Below are 15,559 nucleotides of genomic sequence, written 5' to 3'. Positions count from 1 at the left end.
GTGGTGGCCGGAGACTCACAGCTTCCACCTACCTTTCGGGGAGATGACAGTCACACTCCAGGACTGTCAGAAGATGCTAGGCCTAAGAATTCACGGCTACCCAGTCACCGGGCAGTGCAGGTCAGAGGGCTAGAGAACATGAGTGGAGGCCTTCCTTGGGCATGAGCTTGGCGAGCAAGGGGCTCGCACTTCTGGAGTTCCCATCTCCTGGCAATAGGAAGAGTTCGCACAGTGCCCTGAGGAGGCAGATGAGGAGACAGTTGGGTACTACTGCAGGGCGTGGATCCTACACCTATTTGCCTACGTTCTCTTCCCTGATGCCATGGGTGACAGTGCGTCCTGGATGTGAATCCACTGCCTCAGTGACTGGGACCAGGCGGGTCACTACAACCGGGGCTCTATAGTCTTGTGTTTTCTATACCGGCAACTGTGCGAGGGGTGTCGTCGATCTTCGTCCAACCCGTCACTTGGTGGATGCGTGTACCTGTTACAGCTGTGGATGTGGGCTCATCTTCTAGTTGGTCGTCCAGAGGTTCTGGCTCATCGTGAGTGGTTCCAAGGTCAACCTCCAAGTCGGCAGCCGACGTGGGCGTACCTTTGGGACCAAGTCAGGGTTCCATACGCGAGGTTAGACCAGGCGTACATTGAGTTCACGAATGAGCTAGACACGTTGATGGTGTCTAGTGTAAGTAAATTTTATTTTCCATGCTAGTTTGAAAAGGATTAGTATACCTTCTAACATCTTGTTTGGACATGTTGCTAGTGGAGTGGGAGCCGTACGGTGGAGAGGACGCACTCCCTTTTCAGTTGAGCAATGTTTGTGGGTTCGACGACGACTTCTATAGGATGAGGTGCCCTCTAATCTGCTTCTATGCTGTTGAGTTTCACCTGCTAGATAGGGTTGCACGCCAATTTGGAGTGAGACAGCTTTGGCCTATGGCTCTGTTCTCGACTGGCGTTGACTTACACAAGTAAGTGTTTTGATATTTCAAATGTCTCGTGATGGTCCATTTATATTAATATGGTGACATGTATATGAATTCAAGTAACGATGACATACATGCAGGTTGGATCGTTAGAAGAACAATAAGATTTTTGACTGGGAGAGGCACCACCAGTCCTTCATTGAGCAATGGGAGGAGATGCACGACAACGTGGACGACAACAACAAGCCGCACACGAACCGTGAGTTCAGGCGGTACCAAGCTTGGTACCAGCGTGCGACATGTTGTAGGCTGAGGGTATAGTGGATAGAAGATAACTACGCTGACATCGAGTCCTCCAACGATGAAGACACGGCGTACGACCAATCGACTCGTGCAGGTGGAGGCAGGACTGATCTTGGACAGAGTGGTAAGCCAATTGCCTTATTTTTCTACGTTAAGTTGCACAACAGTACATTAGGTGTTCTTGGACTGACATTAGGAGTTATCTATTTTAGTTTGTGCCACTTTCGAGCCGTATCACCCTTATAATAGGTTAGATTCTTGTACAAAAGAAAACAAAACATATTGCTATCTGTTCAGAAGTATTATTACTGAGAACTTTGTTGCAGGGCAATACACTCAAATGCTCAGTTGAAGAGATTGAGCGCATTCGGTCGAGAGTCAGGGACGACTACATGCTTGGCTTCCTGGATGTAAGATTAAAAATATTCTTTCAAACATATCATTAATACGTTAGATTGTTTGAGTTAACATAGTTTTGTACAACAGAGGCTGCCACGTCGTCTACGCCGTGTGGCTGGTTGTTGTGGTTGCAGGACAGACACGATGCAAGACATGTATGTTCCTTCCGCAGGTAGAGGAGGCTTGGGTTCCTCTAGCCAAGCAGCTACAGGGGACGAGGACGAGGAAGACGACGATGACGACGACGTGGACAAGAGGCACGAGGAGCTTGGCCCCTCTTAGCTCGATGATGCTCCCTCGACTCATCCTACACCACCTCTAGGCACTAGGCGATGCCGTTCGTGTGACCCTTACACTCCAGGTACGAGTGCTCTCAGTCATAAGGGTAAGGGCAAGAGTAGGAGGCAGTGAGGGATGTGGTAGTTGTTAGTATGCACTATTATGGATTTTGTATTTACTTTTCTGTAACTATTTGAGACTGTATGGACATTGTGGACTATTTGGACTGTACAGGACATATTATGTTGGTTGTGATGTTCGTTGTGGTTGCATTTTACTCCTTGGATGATTAAATGTTTGGAATATATAATGATGTCTCTGTTTGTAACTGTGGATGCTCCTAAAACAAGGAAAACTCTTGCAAATTTTTCTGTGAATCATTAATCATACTACACTGCTAAAAAGGCACAAATGTAGTACACAGATTAACTATAAATTTATTAGAACATGTATAATCCAAACGTATCATACATACGCTTTGTAAATGAATCTAGGGTTATCAAGCAATAGTGAACGATTCTATGCTTTTTAGACAATAAAAATAGACTTTTCAGATACAAGGACAACAGCGATTTATCACATCACTGACATAGTACTGGCATGCAAGGAAGCACAACTCCACTCTATCTCCACCATCCATCTTATGACTAGTTTGATCCAAGGGCTGAGGTGAAGAGGCACACGGATCGCTGACATGGCACATTGAGAGGCCTCCATTCCTCCTCTCAACCTATAAATAACCACTCACTCCCTCTCATTCACACACACAACAAGGAAGAAGAACACTCCTCAGCATTTTCTTTCGTTGTAGTACCAATGTCTGGAGAGTCATCCAGAGGGAGAGAAAAGGGGAAGGGAACTACCATTAGGTGGGAGGGTCCTCTTGGTCCCGATTTCTTTGAGGAAGCTCTTTATGAGAGGTTCCCAGTTGAGAGCAAAAGTGAGTTCACCAAAGAGGCACCACTGAGCGGATACGATAAAAGGAAAGAAAAGTGGCCAAAATGCATGCATGGTGAGGACTACCTAGTGTAGATGTTCACCGAGGGAATAGATGGAGGTCGCCGTTTTCTTCAAATTCCCGCGAGCATGGGTAATTGCTATTACTATTTGTTTCTTCAATATGTTTCTCTTGTATATAACTTACACGACATATTTATTGTAGTCTTCCTTGGCTGAAGAAAATTGTGGGTTTAGTAGGTGGGTCGATCCTCGATCTATTTATCCACATGCGGAGTACATCTACTACCTACAGTACCGTATCTTTGATCTAGAAAGGGAAGTTAGCAACGGTTACAAGGACGATGGACAGGACGACAACAACAATGGTGCCGATTCACATGAGACACTCTGTAATGATCCATATTGCACCTGCCCTAACCACAAGAACAAGGGGCCTCCCCGTCACCCCCGCCACCACCAACAACAACAACGGGAGGCTACTATGGAGAAGGTGCAGCATAATTTGCTATGTGGCCACACTACTAGGATAACTTTATTTTTTTTACATGCCACATCTATGTGTTTTTCACACTCTGTATCCAGGTTCGGTACATGTTCTTACATGCCATTTTATGTGTTTCGTGTATTGAATTATATAATGTCGTACGTCGTTAGGTTTTATTTGCAGCACGTGTTCACATTTCAATACGTCTGTAACATTAAGCGGAATATTGAGACCATAAAAATGAAAACAACCATATAATGAAAAGTTCAATACTATGTCACATTAAACAACATAATAATACTAGAAGTACATGCCGACAGTACACATAGGGGCAAATGCACTTCCAAATCCTTAGTCTAAAACATACTGAGTAAGCAACTCATTATCTGAGTACCAATCCTCTACTATAACCCTATTGCTATGGCTAGGCTCACCTGCTTTGCTCTGGCATGCCTGTCGCCTGTAGTAAGCAGCCTCTGCTTCATCTACGGCCGCTGCGGCCTGAGTGAAGAACGCGTCGTCATCCTCCTCCGCCTGTAAGCCTGCCTCTGCTAGACCGATGAGCTCGCTCAGTCTGCCAGTGTCTTCCTCAACCTCCTCCACCTGCAAGCCCGCCTCTGCTAGAGCGATGAGCTTGCTCAGTCTACCAGTATTGTCCTCGGCCTCCTGTGCCTGCAAGCCCACCTCTGCTAGAGCAATGAGCTCACTCAGTCTGCCAGTGTCGTCCTCATCCTCGTCCCTCTCATCAGACAACACAATCGGTGATTGAACGATGCGACCAACTCACGATCTATGCTCATCTAACTTCTTATCCTCATACCTTGCCCGAGCCAGCTCTGCGGCATATTCCTCGCTGCAACCAATCTCTTCATGTATGAAATGCAATTAGTTAGCAACGCGATTATATTATATTTAAAATCAGGCAACGAAAAAAATGCTTTCAAGCACTCACTGGCACATAATGCAACAACATGCTCGTTCAAGACCTGCATCTGTACTCTTGCCTCCTCCCTTGCCTCATTCCGTGCCCTCTCCTTCTCTAACGTCATCCGTCTCTCCAATCCCCATTTGTTAAGCCCAACATCGATCGGGTTATAAATACCGCGTTGTCTAGCAAACTCACGCGTCTTTTCTTTGTGATGTTTAACGAATAGTTTGACGTAGTCAGGTCCATATCCCGTCTTTCATGCAATTACTTGCCTCTTCTTCAGTTCATCCAAGAACTTAGCTTGACCATCATAATATTCCCACCTGCATTTCCTAGTGCTCTGTTCAAACAAAAAATTATATCATATATGTCTTTGCAAAAGAAACAAAATACAATTTCATGTTTACCACAAAAATAACCAACCTCATCATACTCAACCATATGACCACAATAATGTCCTATTCCAAGCTCCGAAGGGACTAGGCCATAGTTGGATTTAACACCACATTCGCACATGACAGGAGGTGCTTTGTAAATTACCCTTTCTTTCTTCTTTTCCTTAACCTTTCACGGTTCTTCCGGCCATTAGTTCTTAGGACCATACAACCACTTCTTGAAATAACACTTCGCCATTGAAAACACCTAAATAAGTAGACATTAGTACATGAACACATATAGCTCAATATTTCAACACATACACTTTGCACTTACTTCATGCTTGTTTGGACACACAAACTCCAATGTATTCTCAGGGTTTATCACAGCTCGATCTCCACAATCGCATAGAGAAGGTTCCTCGAGTCATCTAACTACGGCTAGGTGCTTCTCCTTAGCAATCATTGGCGGAGGGTTAGGGGGTGGAACCCACCGCTTGAAGTGCTCACGTGGATGTCTCCCTCTAAACCAATCATCAAAAAGGAGGTACCTAGGATCAAACTTGTCTGCACTGTCGATCCACTGAAAGAAAAAGCACATCTTATAGTCCTACACAACGAGATTCCAACAAAATATTAGTACCATACTTACACAAATAAAGAAAAAGGATAGTGAAAATAATTTCTTACATTAAAACGACTGCATGTATAGAAGCAACGCGCCGCTGTGTCCGGATGTTTCGGTTGAAAAACATGGGCCAGGAAACCACAGTCACAGTTAGGGACAGGGAGGTCAGGAGGGACGGGGGCATCTTTGCTAGACGCGTCGGGGTATAATTCTCGAGGACGACCCCGTTTTCGCCAAAACTCCTCCTGAAACATTACTTGCATTTAACAAAACGGATGTAATTTAACAAATATAAATCAAAACATCACAAATAAATATCAATGAGAACCATAACTACAATACAACCAATTTCTTTCTAAGAACCGAAGTAGTTAACATTAAACCCTAAACCTAGGGTTTCCCATTTGATGCACAACAATGAACCCATAATATAACTACATGCGCCTAGGTTTGCTAGCTTTTCCACGCCTTGGCATCATCCTACAGTTGTATAATACATATATTGAGGGATATAATGAAACTATAAGTGATGACGATTATTACGTTAAAAAATCCGACTAATATATACCGAATCGATGCGAAAAAACTAAGAGGGGAGCGAGGAGACCTTGCTCTCGAAGATTTACGGATCAAATCAAAGTTTCCAAGGTCCAATATGCCGATTTGTGAGGTAGGGTGAAGTGGGGAGAGAAAAAACCCGAGAGGGAGGAGAAAGAAGAGGAAGAACGCTCGGGCAGGATGGTTGGGCCGGGGTTAAATGGCAGGGAGCTCGGCGCCAGCCACTCTGGCACCGAGCTCGGCGTCAAGATCTACAGCGCCGAGCTCGGCGCCAGAGTGGCTGGCACCGAGCTCCCTGCCATGTCACCTACCGAGCCCAGGAGCTTGGCGCCAGGGACGCTGGCGCCGAGACGTGTTAGCTCGGCGCCAGCATCAATGGCGCCGAGCTAAGGATCCATTTTCTGAAATCTTTCCTCCAGAGATCTATTTATGATAAACTTTTAAAAAAGACTAAATTATAAAAAAGTTCGGGGCACAAGGCCATCAGCCGGAAATAGTCCAAGGAGAGCTAGCGAGCTGCATCATGCCACCAGCTGGTTGGCCACCGGGATTTGGTCTCCTCCCGCATGGCCATGGCATGTGATCTGATGTGAACAGCTGCTGGCTTGGTCGTAGCTTATTCCGGCTGCACTACGGATCGGTCCATCCGGCCGGCTACATGCATGCAGACACACATACTGATAGAGATCTAGCAAGCTAGGGGCCGCCAGGGGTGCTGTCGAGACCGTACCTGTGAGGAGTTGTGGGGAAGGGGATGGATGCTCCGCAGCCAGCCACATTCTGTTGCTTGGCCGCTAGCAAGCCATCGATGGAGTTTGGTTCGTTCGCGGCCCTGGGTTTTGTGCATGCAGCTCTCAGCTAGCTCCGCAAGCGGGAGAAGAAAAAGATGTGGCCACGATTTTTGGGATCTCTTTCGTGGCCAGGCACGCCTTTGCTGATGTGGATAAGTATCCAAGCAAGGGAACAAAGCAGTACGTAGTGGGCACTGCACCAGGGGATGCATGCACTGTACCCATTCATTCACGCGCCATATACATCGTATATATGCATAGCTAGCTTGGGTTATATATGCATAGCTAGCATGGGTTACCTAAGCTAGTGTGGGATCTGATTAAGAACCTCCCCTTCTAAACTTTATTTATCTAAATCAGGATCTAAACTTTAGTCACTGGATGTTTAGTTTTGGTGATTAAAAGAGACTAAGAGAGGGTTTTTAGTCCATTTTAGTCTGACTAATATATACCGAATCGATGCGAAAAAAACTAAGAGGGGAGCGAGGAGACCTTGTTCTCGAAGATTTACGGATCAAATCAAAGTTTCCAAACTCCAATATGCCGATTTGTGAGGTAGGCTGAAGTGGGGAGAGAAAAAACCCGAGAGGGAGGAGAAAGAAGAGGAAGAACGCTCGGGCAGGAAGGTTGGGCCAGGGTTAAATGGCAGGGAGTTCGGCGCCAGCCACTCTGGCACCGAGCTCGGCGCCAAGATCTACGGCGCCGAGCTCCCTACCATGTCACCTACCGAGACCAGGAGCTCGGCGCTAGGGACGCTGGCGTCGAGACGTGTTAGCTCGGCGCCAGCATCAATGGCGTCGAGCTAAGGGTCCATTTTCTGAGATCTTTGCTCCAGGGGTCTATTTGTGAGAAACTTAAAAAAAAGACTAAAATATAAAAAATTTTGCCTTGTGCCTCACCCTATGCAGCGGGTGTGGGTGCATTGCATGCAGGCATGCACCTGTTTTCGGGGCAGGAGGCAGGCAGCAGCAGTCGTCGTCCTCCTCCTAAATGATTGTTCTGGTTTCATTGATGTGCACCTGTTGTCGTACGTGGGTGGTATATATGCATACCCAACAAGATTGAAAATCTTTCATCCGTTTCGGACAGCTAGGCAGATCCAAGACGTAATATATATATATATAGCATCGAGATAATCGAGAGTACACATGCATGTCTAAATGATTGATTCTGAAAAGAGGGAGATCGATCGCATCCAATCCAGCAACTAAGGTTGTGTCATCTGAATATGTATCGTCAGGAAATTTAAACCGGTCGAGTGGCCGACGACATGATCGTTCAACCACAACAGACTCACATGTCTGTCGCTATCTAGTACTTGGGGTCCTGGCCTCCTGGGTGTTGGATCATCCCTGCGTGCTGCGCGTGTTCCGAATACTTCTTTTCACGGGATCGAGTGCTGCGACGGGTAGATTCAGATACAGCTAGACTGAAAGCTTGATCGATCTAGGGCTCCACGGACAGGGGAGAGTGAAAGCGCGAGTCACCGTCCACCGACAAAACCGTAGATCATTTTCCCTCTTCTCCTCCTGAAGAAGAGGTTCGTTCCAATGAGCCGTTGCTCCGGCAACTTGACGATCGATTCGGATTGAATGGCGAAATGACAGTATCTATCAATCAGATGGTTGGACTTTGGAGGAAAAAAGCATGGACGAAGACAAAAAAAAAACAAAGCAGTTCCACTTGTGGGGTGGGGAGAATAAAATCTGCAACACTCAATATTAACTCTTTTCTTTTCGTTTCATTTAATTTCATTTTTCTTTTTAACTAATTATTGGGGGTGGGGGTGTGGGGGGGGGGGGGGGTGGGGGGGGGGGGGTTGCGGAAGATACCATAAGAGCAATATTTCCTCTTTTATGCATGAATGGCTCAAAATTGTGCAAAGGAATTCATTATGTACTTTCTCCAATCATATCAATATAATAAGTCCACTAAGACATGCACCCTATCTTGGATATTGTACTTTAACCCGGCCTCTATATTATCTTAATTAATTCCAAAGAGTTGTATATTATAAAAATATCTTTATAATGTGACAAATGGTTTTCGCCAAAACCCACTATTTTACTATATAGGCGGTCAGAAAATAGTGGTCTCATGTGTAGTACACCAGAGGGCCTATAAATGATCTCAAATGAAAAAGATCAACTATAAAGTGTTAGGTATCTCGTTGATCACTACAATTTCTATAGGGCATGTTTCCAGCCGGCCAGAGTTCGAACCCCCACGGGGGCGGATTTGTTGGCCGGAGGAGGCGTAGTTTATCTACACGTTAAAAAAAATCCCCTCGTCTGCCCCACGCCAAAGCACAGGTCTAAGGCTAGTCCAGTCTTATGGGAGATACGATGCCACTGTGTATGGATGGGGCAAAGGTTCGGAGATTTTTTTGACCCGCGTGAGAAGGTCTTCTTCTTAAGCACAATGTCCGGGGGCTGTCCTACCCCCGTGGGTCAAGTTTTTTTATATAAATCACACATTTTCAAGGAGGTTGACAACATGAGCAACCACCTAGAAGAGATCATATTTTCAGCGGGCGGTTATCTTAATCCGACCCATCGCTGAAATTGATATAATTCTAGGAGCAGAGTTTACTTCATAGAACCGCCCCTCCAGGGCCGGTAGTTAAGCTATAATACTCCCGGACCTAGTTAGAAATGATTTGTTAAGTGAACCGTCCATAAAAAATATGAGAAAGTTGTCAAACAAATAAATCCTATTGTAGAAGTAGAAATATAGGGGCATTTTCAATTGTTAGGAATTTAGGTATTTTCATGTTAAAACTAGTCCAAAAAATTAACAGCAAAATATGATGACAAATATGTGCACGTGTGTAATTTTACTACTGCTCATATTAGCAGCAAATATGTTCATGAATAACATACTGATCATAGCAGAAATAAGATTGAATTTAACCAATTTGAGAATAGAGATATACCCAGGGGAGGGACTCATACTCAAAGCACCAGTGGCTCCATTCCCACTCATGGTGAGTTGCTCGAAGTCGCGGACCACAGTTGATGCAGGAAGATGTACGTATTGCCGTCTCTCGAACGTCCACCAGAAAGTAGATGAAGCCGATTCGAGAAAGAAGAAGCGCCACCAGGAAGAAGATGAAGATGTTCCGAGGAAGAAGAGGACGGGGAGCAGTCGCAAAGATGCTCCCCAAAAACCTGATCACCCGCATACACCCGAGCAGGTGTCCCAATGCAAACGCCGGTTTCGGAGGCCTGCTCTCCCAAATCTCCGTGCGCGCAAAGGATGGGACGGGGAGTACTCGGATGCAACTCGACAGCGACTTGGTGAGACGTGGTTTTGTGTCATGTGCACACGAACAAGAGGAGAGCGCCGCCTTATGTAGCCCCAGGGACACGAAGAGACAGATGTAGTGATTGATAAATGGTCATGAACACAATGTAAGTTACCAGTAACTGACATATAAATTGTTCATTTCTGGTAACCCACTAATCAACCCCGTTGATGATGGCATGAAGACCATATTAGTTACTAGTAACTGACAAATCAATTATCCATTACTAGTAACTCACTAATCAACCACTAAGTGTCCTTGAAACATCCCCTAATGCCTATTAAACGTCTTAAGTTTCACCTAGCATTAATCCTAGCTATGAAATTTCTTTTGATTTAATTGCTAAATGTAATTGGTTAATTCCAATTAAATCCAACGATCCCCACCAAATTTCAAAGCATAGAAGAAATGTCCTCAACTTCGCTATTGTTTAATATACCAGTGTTTCGGTGGAGACTTTTAAGTTGAACATCCACCTAGAACAGAGGTTACGCTTCTTCATAAATGTTCAATTGACTATACCTTCAATTGACTGTTTTGTGCGAAATAAGTTTCACCTAAGTCCTTTACTGGTACAAGGCTGCCTAAAGCATCCCCTCTGGTTGGAGCATATAAGTCATACTCCTGGCCCATTCATGAATATCTAGAGATCACCCAAATCTCATATACTATGACTAGCAGTCGAACTCACAGAAGTATGTTTCTCAAAAGATGTTCTGTAGGACAACATCTTTGCTTAAACAAACCACTTTGAAACACATTAAGGTATAAAACCAACCTGCCTTACAGAAAAGGAAAGAAGTGCATCTGACATTGGTTTAGTTAAGGGTCTTTCCTCACATCCTACCTCTGGCTTCACCAACCTACTTCACAGGATCTCCGATCACATAGAATAGGTTACCACCATGATAGACTTCATGTGGGTCTCAAGCCCATTGCACTCGATGCACTATCTATCACATTACGTGATAGTCCCTTAGTGAATTGATCTATCAGATTTTTAGACGTGTGGACATAGTCCAACGCTATCACTTCAAAGTTTCTCAATTTTCTGACAGATTTTAATCTCCGCTTAACGTGACTTGTGGACTTCATGTTGTCCTTAGAACTGTTTACCTTAGTTATCACAGTTTGGTTGTCACTGTTCATAGAAATAGCCGGTATAGGTTTCTCTACAACCGGTAAATCCATAAGGAGTTCACGAAGCCACTCAGCCTCAGCGCCAACGGTGTCTAATGCTATGAGTTTTGCTTCCATTGTTGACTTCGGTAAAACGGTCTACCTGCAAGATTTTTAGGAAACAGCGCCACCTCCAAGCAAGAATACATATCCGCTTGTGGCATAAAGCTTATCAGCATCAGATATCCAATTGGCATCATAGAAACCCTCTAGTACTTTTGGGTACCCGGTATAGTGAATGACATAACTCATAGTACCTTTTCAGATAGTGCAATACTCTCTCAAGAGCACGTCAATGATTATCTCCTAGATTTGACACAAACCGGCTTAGTTTGCTCACAGCAAACGAGATATCAGGACTCGTAGCGCTAGCCAGATACATAAGTGAACCAATAATTTGGGAGTATCTCAATTGATCCCTTGCTATTCTTCGATTTTTCCTTAATAGCACACTAGTGTCATAAGGCGTAGAAGCAGGTTGACAATCACTAAACCCAAAGTGACTCAATACGTTTTACACATAGTAGGATTGTGAAAGTGTAATTCCACCATTGCCTTCTCTTAGTAGCTTGATATTAAGAATAACATCAGCTTCTCCCAAGTCTTTCATCTCAAAATTATTAGACAAAAGGTCTTTAACCTCCTTAATCACATTAAGGCTAGTTCCAAAGATCAGTATGTCATCAACATATAAACACAAGATAACTCCTTCGCCCCCACCATACCGATAGTATACACATGTGTCAGCTTTATTCACAACAAAGCCAACATATGTCAAAGTTCTATCAGACTTCTCTTGCCACTGCTTAGGAGCTTGTTTCAGGCTATATAGGGACTTCAATAATTTACACACCATGCCTTCTTAACCATTTGCTACAAATCCATCTGGCCGATCCATATAGATCTCCTCCTCTAACTCTCCATTTAGGAAAGTCGTCTTTACATCCATCTGATGAATGATAAGACCATGAGAGGCAACCAGAGAAAGTAACACTCGAATTATGGTTAATCGAGCAACAGGTGACTAAGAATCGAAGAAATCTTCATCTTCTTTCTAAGTATAACCCTTCGCCACAAGCCTTGCCTTGTACCTCTTAATTGCACCATCAGGCCTAAGCTTTTTCTTGAACACCCATTTGCACCCTATTGGTTTACACCCATAAGGACGTTCAACAATTTCTCAAGTTCCATTAGACATAATTGAATCTATCTCACTCCATATCGCTTCCTTCCACAAGTCAGCATCAGGAGATGAATATGCCTCTTCAATGGTTCTTGGTATGTCATCCACAAGGTACACAATATAGTCATCACCAAAAGACTTTGCAGTTCGTTGTCTCTTACTTTTTCGAGTGACTACAATTTCATCCTCCTCAGGATTGTGCATATGGGGTTCCTCAGAATGTTCTATCGGAATAAATTGCTTATGGGGAATTATAGGTTCATGACTAGATGTGCTATGCACATTTTTCATGGGAAATTCACTTTCAAAAAATGTAGCGTCTCTGGACTCCATGATAGTACCAGCATGCCTGTCAGATACACTAGAATTTATAATTAAGAATCTATATCCAATGTTGTGAGTAGCATAACCAAGCAAAACACAATCAATAGTTTTAGGTCCATGTTTGAGCTTTTTGTTAATTGGCACATTCACTTTGGCCAAACAACTCCAAGTGCACAAATATGAGAGATTTAATCTTTTCTTTTCTCATTCTTCAAATGGTGTGATTTCCTTATTTTTTGTAGGAACTCTATTCAAGACATGACACACTGTCAACATAGCCTCACCCCATCATTCCTTAGATAGACCCGTTGTCTCCAAAATGGCGTTAACCAACTCAGTTAGAGTACGGTTATTTCTTTCGGTAATCCCATTGGATTGTGGTGAATATGACGGTGTCCTATCATGAATAATTCCATGTTCTACACGGAATTCAGAAAATTCACTTGAAAAGTATTCTCCACCACGATTAGATCTTAACCGTTTAACTTTCCTCTCAAGTTGATTTTCTACTTTAGCTTTATAGATCTTAAAATAATGCAACGCTTCATCCTTTATTTTTAACAGATACACATAACAAAATCTAGTACAGTCATCTATAAAAGTCATGAAGTATCTTTTGCCACCTTTAGTCAACTCTCCATTCATCTCACAAAGATCAGAATGGACTAGTTCTAATGGTGTCAAGTTCCTCGCCTCCGTAACCTTATGAGGCTTACGAGGTTGCTTAGATTGCACACACACATGGCACTTAAAACCTTTAACCAAATTAATTTTCGAGATTAAATTCAGATCGGAAGATGCGATAGACAACCAAAATTAACATGACAAAGATGTGAATGCCAAATATTTGACTCATCAGGGATAATAGCATTGTTCACAATCTTATTACACATATCATCATGCAAGGATAAGCGAAACAAGCCTCCACAATCATAATATTTACCAACAAAAGTTCCATACTTTGACAATACACATTTATTGGCCTCAAAGACAATTTTATAACCATCTCGACAACATTGAGAGCCGCTAGCTAGATTCTTTTTATGGAGGGGACATGTTGCACGTTCTTCAACAACACCGTCTTTCTCGAAGTGAACTTCAGAATAATTGTACCAACACCAAGAACATGTGCATGGGACCTATTCCCCATCAGCAAGGCTCCAGTCTTGCCGACCTGATAAGAAGAAAATAAAGAAGCATAAGCACACATATGAATATTAGCCTCAGTGTCCATCCACCACTCAGGCGAATGACAAACTGAAAGAACAGTAGGTAAAGAATTACCATACCCAGATGTTCATCCTTCAGCCTCGCTAATAACCATGTTTGCAGATTTCTTCTCTTGCTTAAATTTAGGCTCTGGGCACGAACTTGCTCAATGCTCATCGCTCCCGCAAATAAAGCAACCACCATCTTTGTTGTTCTTTTTCTTCTTAAAAGTGGTTGTTTGTTTAGGCTTCGAGTTGTTCTCTTACTTGTTCTTCTTCTTATTATTATTATGAGATGCATTTGAATTTTTTCTTCTGCACCATATTGGCACTAAAAGGCTCAACGTCTTTTCCATACGTGTCTTTTGCTCTCGCCCTCTCCTCAACATCAAGAGACCCAATAAGCTCAGTCACGCTAAACTCTTGTCTCTTGTGTTTTAAAGAGGTAGCAAAATCCCTCCAAGAAGATGGCAGCTGAACAATAATACCATCGGCCACAAACTTGTCGGGCAACACACATGGGAACTGTTCAAGTTCCTTAGCCAATGCCTGTATCTTATGAGCTTGTTCGACCACAGAACGGTTGTCAACCATTTTATAGTCAAACAGCTGCTTCATGATGTACAACTCACTACCGGCGTCAGAAACACCAAACTTAACATCAAGTGCATCCCATAAATCCTTGCCTGTCGTGTAAGGGATGTAGTTGTCCTCATACTTACTATGAAGCGCGCTAATCACGACGCCTCAAAACAGGTTATCAGCTACCTTGAACTTTTGCTCCTCCTCAGGAGTAAATTGTTCAGGTTTTCCCTGTGCGGCGTGATAGCAGTTCATAGCAGTTAACCACAACACTATCTTAGCACGCCATCTCTTGTAATTTATTCCATAAAAAACATTTGGCTTCAAAGCAGCAGCAAAACCACTAACAAAAAATTATCTAATATCATGTTTTTGAATTGTTAGGAATTTAGGCATTTTCATGTTAAAATTAATATAGAAAATTAATAGCAAAATAGTGATGACAAATATGTGCACTGTGTAATTTTACTACTGCTCATATTAGCAGCAAATATGTTCATGAATAACATACTGATCATAGCGGAAATAAGATTGAATTTAACCAATTCGAGAATAGAGATATGCCTAGCGGAGGGACTCATGCTCAAAGCACTAGGGGCTCCATTCCCACTCATGGTGAGTTTGCTCGAAGTCGCGGATCACAGTTGATGTAGGAAGATGTATGCAATGCCGTCCCTCGAACATCCACTGGGAAGTAGATGATGTCGATCCGAGAAAGAAGAAGCGATGCCAGGAAGAAGACGAACACGTTCCGAGGAAGACAACCAGCAGTTGCGAAGACACTCCCCAAAAATCTAATCGCCCGCACACACCCGAGCAAGTGTCCCGATGCAAATGCTGTTTCCGGAGGCCTGCTCTCCCAAACCTCCGTGCACGCAGAGGATGGGACGGAGAGTACCCGGATGCAACTATGACATTTGCATCTCTGGGTTGCTCCACTGGTGGCAGCCAATTCCAACCGCAAGTGAATTTGTTTTTAAAGTAGGGGCGACGACGTATACACAGCTACCTAAAGTGAGATTAGATACTTTGGGTTTCCAATAACGGTTTCGAAGCGACGGCTTTACACAGCCACCGAGAGGCCAATATAATGCTTTTGCCGGCCTTATTCGATTCCATGCACACACACATATGGATGGTCGCCAG

General features: G+C 43.6%; 1 pseudogene; it reads right to left on the bottom strand.

Annotated features, from left to right (window-relative positions):
* Window positions 1-13,920: 13,920 nt before the first annotated feature.
* On the bottom strand, window positions 13,921-14,509 carry LOC136532531 (uncharacterized; annotated as a pseudogene).
* Between the last annotated feature and the right edge of the window lie 1,050 nt (window positions 14,510-15,559).

This window comes from Miscanthus floridulus, unplaced genomic scaffold, assembly GCF_019320115.1.
Source record: "Miscanthus floridulus cultivar M001 unplaced genomic scaffold, ASM1932011v1 fs_647_6_7, whole genome shotgun sequence".
Lineage (NCBI taxonomy): Eukaryota > Viridiplantae > Streptophyta > Magnoliopsida > Poales > Poaceae > Miscanthus > Miscanthus floridulus.
This window is presented reverse-complemented; position numbering and strand designations above follow the sequence as displayed.